This window comes from Aulonocara sp. 'chitande type north' Nkhata Bay, linkage group LG1 (assembly GCF_057382095.1).
Source record: "Aulonocara sp. 'chitande type north' Nkhata Bay isolate Kocher_YH1m ecotype deep benthic linkage group LG1, A_spYH_male_GT1.1, whole genome shotgun sequence".
NCBI classification, from domain to species: Eukaryota; Metazoa; Chordata; class Actinopteri; order Cichliformes; family Cichlidae; genus Aulonocara; species Aulonocara sp. 'chitande type north' Nkhata Bay.
The window spans coordinates 2,835,994-2,848,463 of record NC_141344.1 but is presented as its reverse complement, the minus strand read 5'-3'; positions in this window follow the sequence as shown (position 1 = coordinate 2,848,463).

The following is a 12,470-nucleotide window of genomic DNA, read 5'->3' as shown; positions in this document are numbered from 1 at the left end:
ACTAAACGATGGATTTATGTTAATATCTTCAGGATAAGCTACGTGCCGGTTTTCACGTTTAATAACAGTCGGGATTACTTCCAGTTCTTTGATCACTGATCCGTTTGCAGTCATTGCTTAAACTGATCACATCTCTAACTTTCACTTTACTGGAGCACTTTTATTCAATAAAGAGAGAGTAGAAATAAAGTAGAGAACAGTAAACATAACTGCAGCACACTGGTCATAAAGATCAGTAAAGGCTGATTTTTAGAGTGAGGAAAAGAATTTATTTTGGAAAGTGCTGTCCCAACTATAATTTTAGATGACAGAAGACTTTTATTTTGACAGCAGTGATGTTCTAGTTGGTAGAATAGTCCAGAAAAGTTTAATTTTGAAAAAAAAAACCCGATGTCCAAGTATAATTTTAGATCAGAACAGGCTTTTATTTTAGTGACAGGGACAATCTGATTGACATCACCGTCTCATTCTGAATGTGCAGATTGGAAAATCATAAAAGGCTTTTATTGTGGGAACAACGACCTGCTGATTGGGAAAGTAGATGAGGCACAAAGGCTTTTATTTTGGTAAAGTGAAGGGTTTTAGGGTCAGAGTGACCTCGTTCTTTCATGTCGTGGGGACCTCGACCACCTCTGCCAAATATGTGCCATATATGTGACAGAGCCGGGCATGCTGGGACTTTGACCCAGTGGGAGCTGACGGTCTGAATCACAGCCAGCCAATCCTGATGCTCGCCTCTGATTGGTTGCAGACCTCACTGCATATAGCAGCGATCCATCCTGCAGCTCACTGTAAACAGAGCCGGGACCTTTTCTGGAAACGTTCCTGCAAGAACAAAAGGGGGGCGTTTCCGGTCCACCGACCCCTTTCAGGGCGCTAATGAAGGGAGGGCGGGGCTGCGGTCCAAACTCAGGGTCACACGTTAAAAAAAACCTCACGAGGAAGACCCAGGGGTCATCGAGATCTCAGAGAGTTTTAAGAGTTCCTGCAGAAGTTCAATGAGCCAAGGAGGACTTTAGTTTTAATTTCTAACTGTCCAAACGTGCTCCGCAGACACGCAGTTTATTCTACAGCTGATGGTAAACAAAGAACGAGGGCTTGACTCAAACCCTGGATTTCAGGGCTCTGTGCTAATGAGGCAGCCTGGGAAAACATGCACTCTTAAATGCCATCCTGACATTTAATTGTAAATTTAGATGAAACCCACTCAGATTTAACACATTTTTATTGGCTTCGTTACTTTCACGACTTTCTTCTTGTAACCCGTAGTTTTATTTTAAACTCACAGCGGCTCCAAAACAACATTCTGCCGTTAGTTAGAAAATCAGCAGATTTTCTTTCTTGTATGTTTGTAGTTTTTAAATCTCAGACTTACAAAACCTCTGAACAATTTTATTTACACAGCGCCAAATCACAACAACAGTCGCCTCAAGGTGCTTTATACTGTACAGTAGACTAGGGCTGTTCGATATAACCATATATATCTGATGACCATATAAAAACATCTATCGTTTGTTTCGTGGTGTCGCAAAATAAACTGTTTGTTCATGGTTTTGATGTCACTGTAGTGGCTATATTCATTTCTTAAAGTTCTCTCTTTCTCTTTAATATAACCACACTACGGACGGACCAGCGCCTGTTTTTATGCGTTGTCGTTACCAACAACGATGGTTTTACCATCGCATGTCCGCTTATTTATTTTCCACATAAACCTTTCACAATAAAGCTCAAGATCCTTTTGAGACTTTTCAAAATAAACTGCATACTCTTTCACGTGATTCAGATTATTTACAGATGAGAAGTAGAAAAGAGCCGCCAGGTGCTAAAAAATAAACCTTAGACTCGAACGTTAGAACAGGCTTTTCCCCGCAGCACGCCGTGTAATAAATACTCAAAGAAAACGGCGCCGTTTCAACTTATGTCTAAAAATGTATATTTTAATGCATCGGTTAAAACACTCGACTCCAGCTACACGACGCCCAGCTGGAAACACTTCCCGCAAGTCGAGCTGCCCGAGATTCACAGAATTTACAGAAAATGTTAAGTTTTTGTGATTTATATCGTTATTGGGACGATAGAATTCTTATATCGGGATATGAGATTTTGGATATGACCAAAATCTCATACCCGCCGCAGTAAATCAGAACTAACCGCCGATCCATCAGCCGACACTTGTAACACCTGTTTGAAAGCCAGTTTTTATTCTCTGGCTTTAAACCAGGCTGACTGCTTTTATGTATATTTATTGTGATTTAATTGTGCTCAAACTGTGTTAGAGATGAGCGGATTTTCCTTTAGCCGTTTTCTCTAAACTTCAGTCAGAGCCTGAGGGAGAAAACGACGTGTCACAGAAACAGGAGAAAACTACAGAAGGAGATCCCGGCCTCGCGCCTCCAGCGCTCCTCTGAAACCACTTCCTGTTCTTCAGGTGACCTGAACGCGCCATCAAACAATAACTGATCAAATCAGAGGTATAAAGTCTTCCAGAGAAAGCGGGCTGTGGCGAGTTAATGACCCCAACACGGAGGAGTGTCAGTTATCAGATCGGACTCTCCTTTATTCACACACACACACACACACACACACACACACACACACACACACACACACACACACACACACACACACACACACACACACACACACACACACACACACACACACACACACACACGATGGAAATGGAAAATGTTTACACACCAAACTGTTGCAACATGATCAGCTGATTAGATAAACGTGGATAAATAATCCGGTGTTTCATTCTCACACCCTCCCTCCACATCAAGCTCAGACGTAATGTTTATATCAAGTGAATCACAGGAATGTTTTACAGATAACAGCGAGGTCAGAGTGAAAGGATTCACACATGTAGTTACTGTGTTGGTCCTGTAGGGGGCAGTGCAGGCATGCGTTCATGTCTCAGGTGTGTCGGCGACTGTAAGAGGCTCAGACCTGCTGCAGATTACTGGAAACCTGCTGTTTTTATTTAAGGAGCTTTTTCCTTTGGAGGCTCATCTGCCCGTCACAGACTTTCTAAACTCAGCTTAAAATAATAACGTTTGTTTGTTTTTTGTGACGTTTAGTTTGATATTTTCTTGAAGACATCAGATGAAACCTCCCAGTTAGTATTTAAAGGAAGACATTTGTGTGACAACTTTGAAGCACATCTGTCCAGAAGTCTCAGAGTAATCCTAACAAACACAGCTGAACCAATCACATCAATCCTTCAATCCTTTAAAGCAACAAAAGCAGGACCAAAGCGACCTTAAACACAACGTACAGGTTGGTCTGCAGCGGCGGTGATCACGACAGTAAGAGGGGTTAACCCCGAAGTTACCGGGATGAGCCTCGGTTCAGGATGGAGACCCGGAGCTGGTAACGGTTGTGTTGTTGTCACCGAGCGCGTGCGCTCTCATTTATGATTTATTCATGTGTCAGGAATCAGACACGTTTCAGGAAAACCAGAGAAACCAGCACATGAACTGCACTTCCTGTCTCCCTCCACCCTCCGTCTTCATCCCACCTTTTTGCTCTTTTCACCACTGCAGCAGCACTTAGAGGGGGGAGGGGGCGGCTGGGCTTGGTGGTTTACGCCCTCTTCTGCTCTGAGCTATTTCAGGAGGAAATTACAGAGAGATCAGCCGGGTGGAAACACACAGAGTCTGAGTAACGGAGCCGTGACATCAACCAGCTGAAAAAAGGAAAACAGGAGAGGGAAGGAAAGAGCTAACAGAGAAGGAAACAACTCAGCGAGGAGGAGGAGGAGGAGGAGTTTCTCCTCAGCTCCAAACCTCAGACTAAACTCCATGTTTCCTGCTTCAAACACTTCAACCCTCAGAGACGCAGAGCAGCAGACTTTTATGACAGTAAAGGACGTCGGGTGATTTTTGTTCTGCAGTAACTTCAGCACATTTTAGTAAAGCTTCACCTTCACACTCTGAACATTTTCAGACTGTCGTTGGTTTGTTCTTGTCACAATCTCATCTTCATCATCAGTGTGAAGGATCCATCAGTCTGAATTAACAGTGTTGGTGTCCCAGATGTTTCATTTGTTTTCTGATGAACTTGATGAAGTGCATTCTGGGTAAGCTGGAGGCTCTTATCGGCATGTGAGACAGCGGTCAGCTCGGCGCGAGGTCTCCTGATTAAACGCCAGGATCGTCCTGCAGCTGAGAATCTGTCTGTATTTGAACTGAACGCTGCTGCACACGCGCTGCACAACGACGTGCACGGATCAGGCTGATCAAACACATTTTATTTGACACCGAGTCCCCACAACATCCTTAAAACGAGGTGTGCTGCCCTGTCAGAGCGTCTAAAAGTTTTAACCGGTCACTGAACTACTGTTTCTGGATCAGAACCCGTTTTTAACAATGACTTCATCTCAGTCATGTTTTCTTCTCCAGAGGACAAAAATCAAACAGCACAAAAAGGTTAAGCTCACCACAGACCCTCCTCTCACACGGGCAGAACCACTGAAATATTTAATATGAAACAATGAATCCAACAGCCCACGTCCTCACAGAGAGACGAGACTTTGGAACGACGTTCAGACTCGCGGCACAAACGGTTCGTAACAGAATCACAGCTGAAGCGACAGCCGGCAGCTCTCGCCTCTGTGAGACTCGTCAGGCGTTTGACACTCAGCAGCGAGCTTTCTGATTTCTGAGGATGGATGAAGGTAGGCCGGGAACAGGACCAGGATACGTGGCGTCGGCTCCTTTCTCACCGGAGCCCCCGTTCCTGATTTTTATTTTGATTATCAGAGGAAGATAAAGCCGGATATGACAGGCTAGAAGTCATTCAAGACAGGCAGGAGCATGCAGACCCCCGACAGAGGGGTTTCTGATTTGGCCATCCCTTTTAGGCTAAATAAGAGAAACGGCTCTGAGACCGCTTTAACTAGGGCTGGGTTTAAAAACAACAACTCTATTTTAGCTTGAATAACGCGATATCGATAAATTAAATCCTGAATCGATTTCTAAATATAAATGAATTTTGCCAGAAACGCCAGAATCTCAGTTTAAGCTCACAGAACTATTTCAACAGCTGCCAAACAGCTAAAACAGTAAATGAGAGCAGAAAGACGTAAACACAGAGCGCGGCTCGTTCACCCGACGGCACAAATTAGAATATTTCTGACTGTGTCAGAAATCGAATTGATTATAGAAATCCAGACGATGCCCAGCTCTGTCTTTGATCTACAGCGACCGTTTCTTACTGCGATGGTTCAGTTTCATCTCACCAGGCCTGAAACTTTTAGCTGGAGTATTTAATCTGAAGTGAAAAAACAAAAACGACTCAAATCTCCCACAAACCACCTGCTGCGCTTTAAAGTCCAAACACCAGCAAAACAAATCGTCACACTTAAATAAAAAAATAACATCTGGATCAAATATCACTGTTAAACTAGTGTGTGTGTGTGTGTGTGTGTGTGTGTGTGTGTGTGTGTGTGTGTGTGTGTGTTTCCTGTCATTGTTTTCAGTCAATAAACCCGTGCTGGCTTCAGCAGCTCTGCAGGGCCGACATGAAGCCACTCGCTTTCTGTTTTATTGGAATCCCACTGAGCAGGAAATGAAGTCCCCAGACCCAATCACACGTACAGCAGAGATGCCCCAAGGCATCATGGGAGATCTGACTCAGCTGCTCCGCCTGCTGGACTCAGCCCGGCTACAGCTGTCTGGTTTTAATCACACGCCTTACATAACACAGTCACATCTGTATACACATCTTTGTGAGCACTGCCGCTGACATAATTCTCAGGCCTCGTGGCTGATCTGCTTAGGGGGACCCGGCATCCAAAAACAAGTCCTGCAGAGTGACTTCATTTACTAAACGAGACGTTAGCAACATTTTCAACGGTGAATAACAAACAAATACAAACTCAAAGACTGAAAGAAAGCACAAATGTCTTTCAGATTCTCAGTTTTTCAAAATAAACTGTTTAAACTTTGCAGTAGAAAAACTCAAGTCGCTGAATCTGACAGTGTGCACTTTGCAAACCAGCAGTAGGAGAGTGGCTCTGGCTCAGGATGTCAAACAGATCATTGACCAATCAGAAGGCTGGTGGATGATCCCTCCAGTCTGCATGTTGAAGCATTCACAGGCAGGACATAGCGCTGTTCGATACGACGATATGAAAACGTTTATCGTTTCATGTTATACGCGACCGTTTGTTTCGTGGTGTCAGAAAATAAACTGTTTACAGAATATTGCTTCATGGTTTTGATGGTCACTGTAGCAGCTTGGTCATTTCTTAAACTTCGCTCTAAGATTTAAATAACCACATTACAGACAGACAAGCAACTGTTTTTACGCGTTGTCGTTAGCAACAATGACAGTAAGACTATCGTGTGGCTCCGGAGTCCGCTTGTTTATTTTCCATATAAACCCTTCACAATAAAGCTCAAGATCCTGTTGAGACTTTTCAAAATAAACTGAAATGACAGAAAAATACATTATTCTCAATCATCAAATTTCAGAATATGCATCAAACAAACAAACATGACGTGACTATAAATGGCGCTTACAGTCACCACGTGGATGCACGCACAGAGAATCCCAGCATAGCCAGTGACGACGAGGCAGAACCAGGGAGCTCCAAACAGAAGGACCAGTCCAAGCAAATCGAGGACCTTATTCCTAAACGAGGGGCTGCCTCTGTAGCACGGACATGGGTTGGTTATGAAATGTCTGACATGGACCAGAAAACTGTACTCCGTAAATTACGCCGCAAACCGGCCCCCACCACAGACTCAAACACGACAAACCTCTTCAACCACCGACGCAAGAATCACGTGAAAGAGTTTGTAGAGAGTTTACGGATGAAAGCAAAAACGAGCTGTCAGGTGCTCCAAATAAACCTCAGACTCAAACGTTAAAACGGGCGTTGCCCCGACGCACGCCATGTAATAAATACAAAGAAAATGACGGCGGTTACAACTTCTGTCTAAAAACGTATTGCTTTAGGCATCAGACAAAACACTCGACTCCAGGTACACGACGCACAGCTGAAAACACTTCACACAGGACGAGCTGCCCGAGATCCACAGAATTTACCGAAAATGTAAAATTTGTGCGATATATATCGTTATCGGGATAAGAAGTGTTATATCGGGATATGAGATTTTGGTCATAGTGCAGAGCAAGACACCCCAATGCATACAGAGTGATGGAGTCACATAAAGTTAGAAATGACAAGAAAAAACAAACAAACAACTACTACATTTTTGAATCTGGACTCCGTCTTGCTCAACAAAAAGTCCTCAAAATGTCTCAAATTTATTCAAGTCCCCACTAAGACACACAAACAAGAGGGGGAGTGTGTGAGTGCACACACTCCCCCTCTCATGCTGGGTTCAGTCTCTCAGCGTGAAGTCAAGATGACATAATAACTATCATCATCATCGTCGTCATCACCATACTTGAAAAGACGTTACACATTAAGCACCACACCCTCCCTGCAGGCCCGCGGGCGTCTCACAGCAGCGTCACATCTGACGAGTAAATCGAGTCCACGAACAAGTCAAACGGCAGTAAACTAAATTTCCTCACACAACAGAAGAGCTCGTGCTGCCTTCACGACTCCTCTGTGATCTCTGCTGTCAGAAATCAGATTTAGAACCAAACCGAAGCAGCGACGGCAGAAACCAATAGAAAGACACCAAACAGGAGCAAACGTGAGCTTTCATTTAAGTCATCTTCCTGATAAAGCAGATGTGCTAACAGCTGCTGAGACGAGGCGTTCGCTGGTATCCGGTTTAACTGAGCATCACACTAGCTCTGACTCCAGCTGCTCAGCTTTACAGGAACCAGCTTCAGCCGCTCGGCTCATTAAAGGTTAACCGGCTGTTTGCTGAGTTCAGAGTCTGAAGTGTAAAATCACTGCTGACCTGCCAACATGTTCACTGACACATCTGCAGCTCCCGCCTTTATCCCGCTACCCCAAAAAGACGACATCTGACCAACTCCTCTGTGCCCTCAATGACGAGTTTTGACACCTCTGTGTATATCAATAAAGTTGTGCTTTGATGACCATTAGAATCGTTTCCAGGTGTTTTGATGGGTAGCTGCACGGGCAGAGCTCACCGTCACCAACTTCTGATGCACGCCCAATCATTTCGTCCTGTAAGCAGCCTGAATATGAAAGACACACAAGCTGTGAGGCCGGGCGAGTTCAGGCAACAAAGTAAAACATAAAAACAGATTTAAGAAGGAAAATGACGAGCTCTTTTTTTTGGCTCTGACGGGCGCCGTAAAAGGATCCACGCAGAGACGGTCGCTCTGAAACGTGGAAGTTAGGCTGATGCAGGAAGTCGGCGTAAACACACGTGAGCCTGCAGAGGCCGTCCTGGGAACGGTGCAGTAAACAAGGTGCAACTCCCTGTTACCTGGAAGCTACAAAACCCAACAAAGCTTTGTGGTCACTCTTGTCTGAATTGTGGCAGCACAGTGACGCAGCACACCTGGCGAAGCTTTCACAATCGACCTTTTGTAGGCCACGCTTCGGTCGTAGCCGGCTGGATAAAAGCGGTGCTGTGTGTACGCCGCAGACTAAAAACACGTCACGTCAGACGTGACGGGGAATCGAACACTAAGAACAGAAAAACACAGTTTTCTGAAGAACGTGTGCTGAAAGACGCCTGACAACAAAACGGTTTAATTTGTTCCTTTTCCTGCTTTTCCGTTAAATATTTGGAGCTGTTGGTGAAATTAAAAGAGACCGGTCATAGTCGGGCTCCTGTGGTGACACTGTGTGGGGTTCCTGCTTCTCCTGCTCTCATGTTAAAGGACATTTTCTCAGTTATCACAGGAGAAACCGGAAAGCTCCAGAGAGAGAAAGAAGCTCCGAACTCTGGAAGTTTAAGGGTTAAAGAAGGAGTCTGTCCACGCCAGTGAAGTGTGACGAGGCTTCTTCGGAGAGGAGACTGTATTTATAGAAGGTTTTGTGCTGCGGTGGTCAGCGTGTGCAGACACACCCTGCAGGCCAACCTCCTCCATCACTGCAGGAACAGGAAGCGTCTGACTCCAGAGGAAAAACTTCAGCAGCTTCTCGTGCAGCTCGCTTCAGGCCTCATCTGCTCACACACACACACACACACACACACACACACACACACACACACACACACACACACACACACACACACACACACACACACACACACACACACACACACCTTCCTCTCAGCTGAAAAGTTTCCAGCATCTTTCCTGAGCCGAGCTCTCGGCCCGATTCAAAGCGCCGCAACGGCGAATGTTTGACTTCAGGTTTAAACAGTTTATTCAGCTGAAAGAAACCCGCAAAAGACCAGGAAGCAAGACCAACACGCTGAAGCAACTCCTGCAACCAATGCAACCACGGCAACCAAAGCAACAACAGCAACGACCACAGAGTGGTAACAGTCAGCTGACTCGGCGTTTACAGGTGCTCAGATGTGAAAACGTGACACCTTTATTGGTTCTGCTTTCTAAGACTTAACTGTGAACATCAATGATGAAGATCCAGAACATTTCTCATTGATGCGTCTCAGCAAAAACGATAATCAATCATTTTTAACAGAAGTCAGAAGACTCCTGCTCTCCAGAAATAAATGTAAATAGATCACCATCCCACCCCAGGCCGACCTGATGGTCCTAAACGTGAGGTTGTAGGTCTACTGTTCTCCTCAGAAGTTCTTTAAACGCGTCACTATATTTAAAAATGAATTAAAGTTGTTCTGACTTATGACCATTTTGCTCATTCTTGCTCCAGTTATTGATGGATATCAGATAAAAGAAGGCAAATTTATTCCCTCCGTCTGTAAACTGCCTTAAATGTGACTGTTTCTCCTGCTGCTGTTTAAATGCAACTTTCAGTAAATAAACTCCTCGCTGTTCCTCCTCCGCTCTGCACAGCTGCTGCTCAAGGACACGAAACCACAGCAACGACAAACCGAACCAAATATTCATTTTTATTTTTCTGCTCCGATGATCGTTTAGATCAAGTTTGAAAATAAGTTTAAGATCTTTGAAGGAGAAAATCCAGATATTTGTTCTCCTGCATCTCTCCCTCTTCAGCGTTTGTACACTCACAGACTAAACCTGCGATCTGCTGATCAAAGCTAACAGCAGGGCAGACGATTAATCGATTAGTCGATGAGGTGGACACCGTCTGTGTCATTTCCACGAGCATGCATCTGCTGCCACTCTGAGAATAAACTCTAAAAACAAACCGGACGCGAAGCAGAAGTTTTCTGTGATGTGGACAAAGTGTCCGAGAACACGTGCGTGCAAATATTTCACTTTTCTGACTTTTTACTGAAACTCCGATGAGCTGAAAACGTGTTTTCCCAGCAGTAAAGCAGAGAGCTGCTGCTTTCTGCTCCTGTGAGGTAAAGAAGCTGCTGCTGACAGAAACTTGGTCGTCTGCTGATGGTGAAGCTGAGCTCTGATCAGCGGGATTGCGTAAACGCAGGTTTCGGACCTCTGTGCGGCAGGTCAAACTGAACCCCTGCCATCGATCAGGGCATGAACTGATGGAGCGGTATTGACAGCCGGCGGGCCTGTCGTCATCATCACCATGGAAACTAACACGTGGAGAGCTGGCCAGGTGAGGCCGCGGGGCTTTTGTCCGCGTAAAAACCGCTGAGAAAGAAAAGAGCTTTGAAGCGGTGGAAGCTGCTGGACGGCCGGATGAAAAGAGGCAGAAACAGGCGGGCCGAGCCGGGTCATGTGAAGGACAGCACCCAGAACCCAGACTCTGAACAGCTGACAGCCCGACGGAAGGAAAAGTTTAGAGGAAGCAGACTTCTCCTTACCTCCCGGTCCCGAGCAGCGCCTCCTCTCCCTCCTTCTCCTCCTCTTCTCCCGCTCCTTCCTCGCAGTGAAGTCTTCTGCAGACTCGGGCAGACTCTCCAGCAACCAGACGCGGATTCAAAGTGAAACCTGCGGATCTCCGAGGCCCCGAATCCGTGTGCGCCTCCTGCCCTGCGCCGCTGGAAACTCCGGACTGCTTGCTTGGTGCTGCTGCCTTCACGGACTGTGGGATATGCGGTGACTCTGTGGTTGCGTGTGTGTTTGAGCGCGCATGGGCGGAGTGGAAAAAATGGCACTTTTATAGACGGAGGGCGGGTCTGACTGTGAGACTGTCAGTGAAAAACATCAGGCTAAGATCTGGCACACACACGTCATCAGCTCAGATGAGCTCTTTAAAATTTAGATTTTTCTTTATTTCATGATTATTCTTTTTTGTTTTCTAAAACATCAGCATGACCCGCACATGTGTCAGTATGTATCACTGCAAAGAGTCAAACAGGTGACAACATGTCAGTAATATGACTGATACAGACATCTTTACAGACAGTACAAAGTGGCCAGTGTGTCACGTTGACCCACTGCAGCTGAAACTGTTTACATAACAGAAGCTCTCATCTTGGTGTTTTTGGGCAAATGTGACATATTTTTACATAAAACCTGCAAAGAGAGCGCGAGACATGTTTTCACTTTGTGAGATAAAACCACAACAATAAGACTTCAGACTTTATATAAATGCATCTATTTATGCAGTATTTGCAGATGCAGGTGAGCGGCACATTAAGGGAAGCTTGAAGAAAGGAAGAAATAACAGGTGTTTCCACACAGGTGTGGGGGTGTGACTTAATCCGGACTTTGGACCTCAGTGCCACCCTCCTGAATGCATCACTGTAAATGTACACACCAGCACAATGTTTGGACACACCTTCTCATTGAATGGTTTTTCTTTATTTTTACTTCTCTCTAAAATGTAAACACAAACTGAAAAAAATGACAACTAACTCTAAATATGTTTTAGATTTTAGTTTCCTGTAGCCGCCCTTTGCTTTGTTGGCAGCGCTGCAAACCTCGCTGCCTTCTCTCAGTGAGCTTCATGATGTAGTCACCTGAATGGTTTCACTTCACAGGTGAGCCTGTCAGGGTTCATTTGTGGAATTTCTTAATCTGGTTGGGACCATCAGTTGTGTTGTGCAGAAGTCAGGTTGGTTCACAGCTCACAGCCCTACTTGACAACTGTTAGAATTCATATTATGGCAAGAACCAATCAGCTAAGTAAAGAGAAACGACAGCCCATCATTACTTTAAGAACTGAAGGTCAGTCAGTCCAGAAAACTTTGAATGTGTCCCCAAAAACCATCAAGCACTACGAGGAAACTGGTTCACATGAGGACCGCCCCAGGAAGGGAAGACCAGGAGTCACCTCTGCTGCTGAGGATAAATAGAATTTTATATATAATTCTAAATGCAAAAAAGTCAAATTTAGAAAGTGTTTCTAACTTCTTCACTTGAAAAAAAGTGACACAGTGATCTTCATCCTTCATCTTGGTGAAGGAAGCAGATTTAAAGATTTAGGATTCTCGTTTAAATCGGGCTTTTCCTGCTTGCTCATAGGAGGATGTTTGAGTTTGGGGGTCTTCTCTGTATTATTAGCATCTTAACCTTACAATATAAAGCAC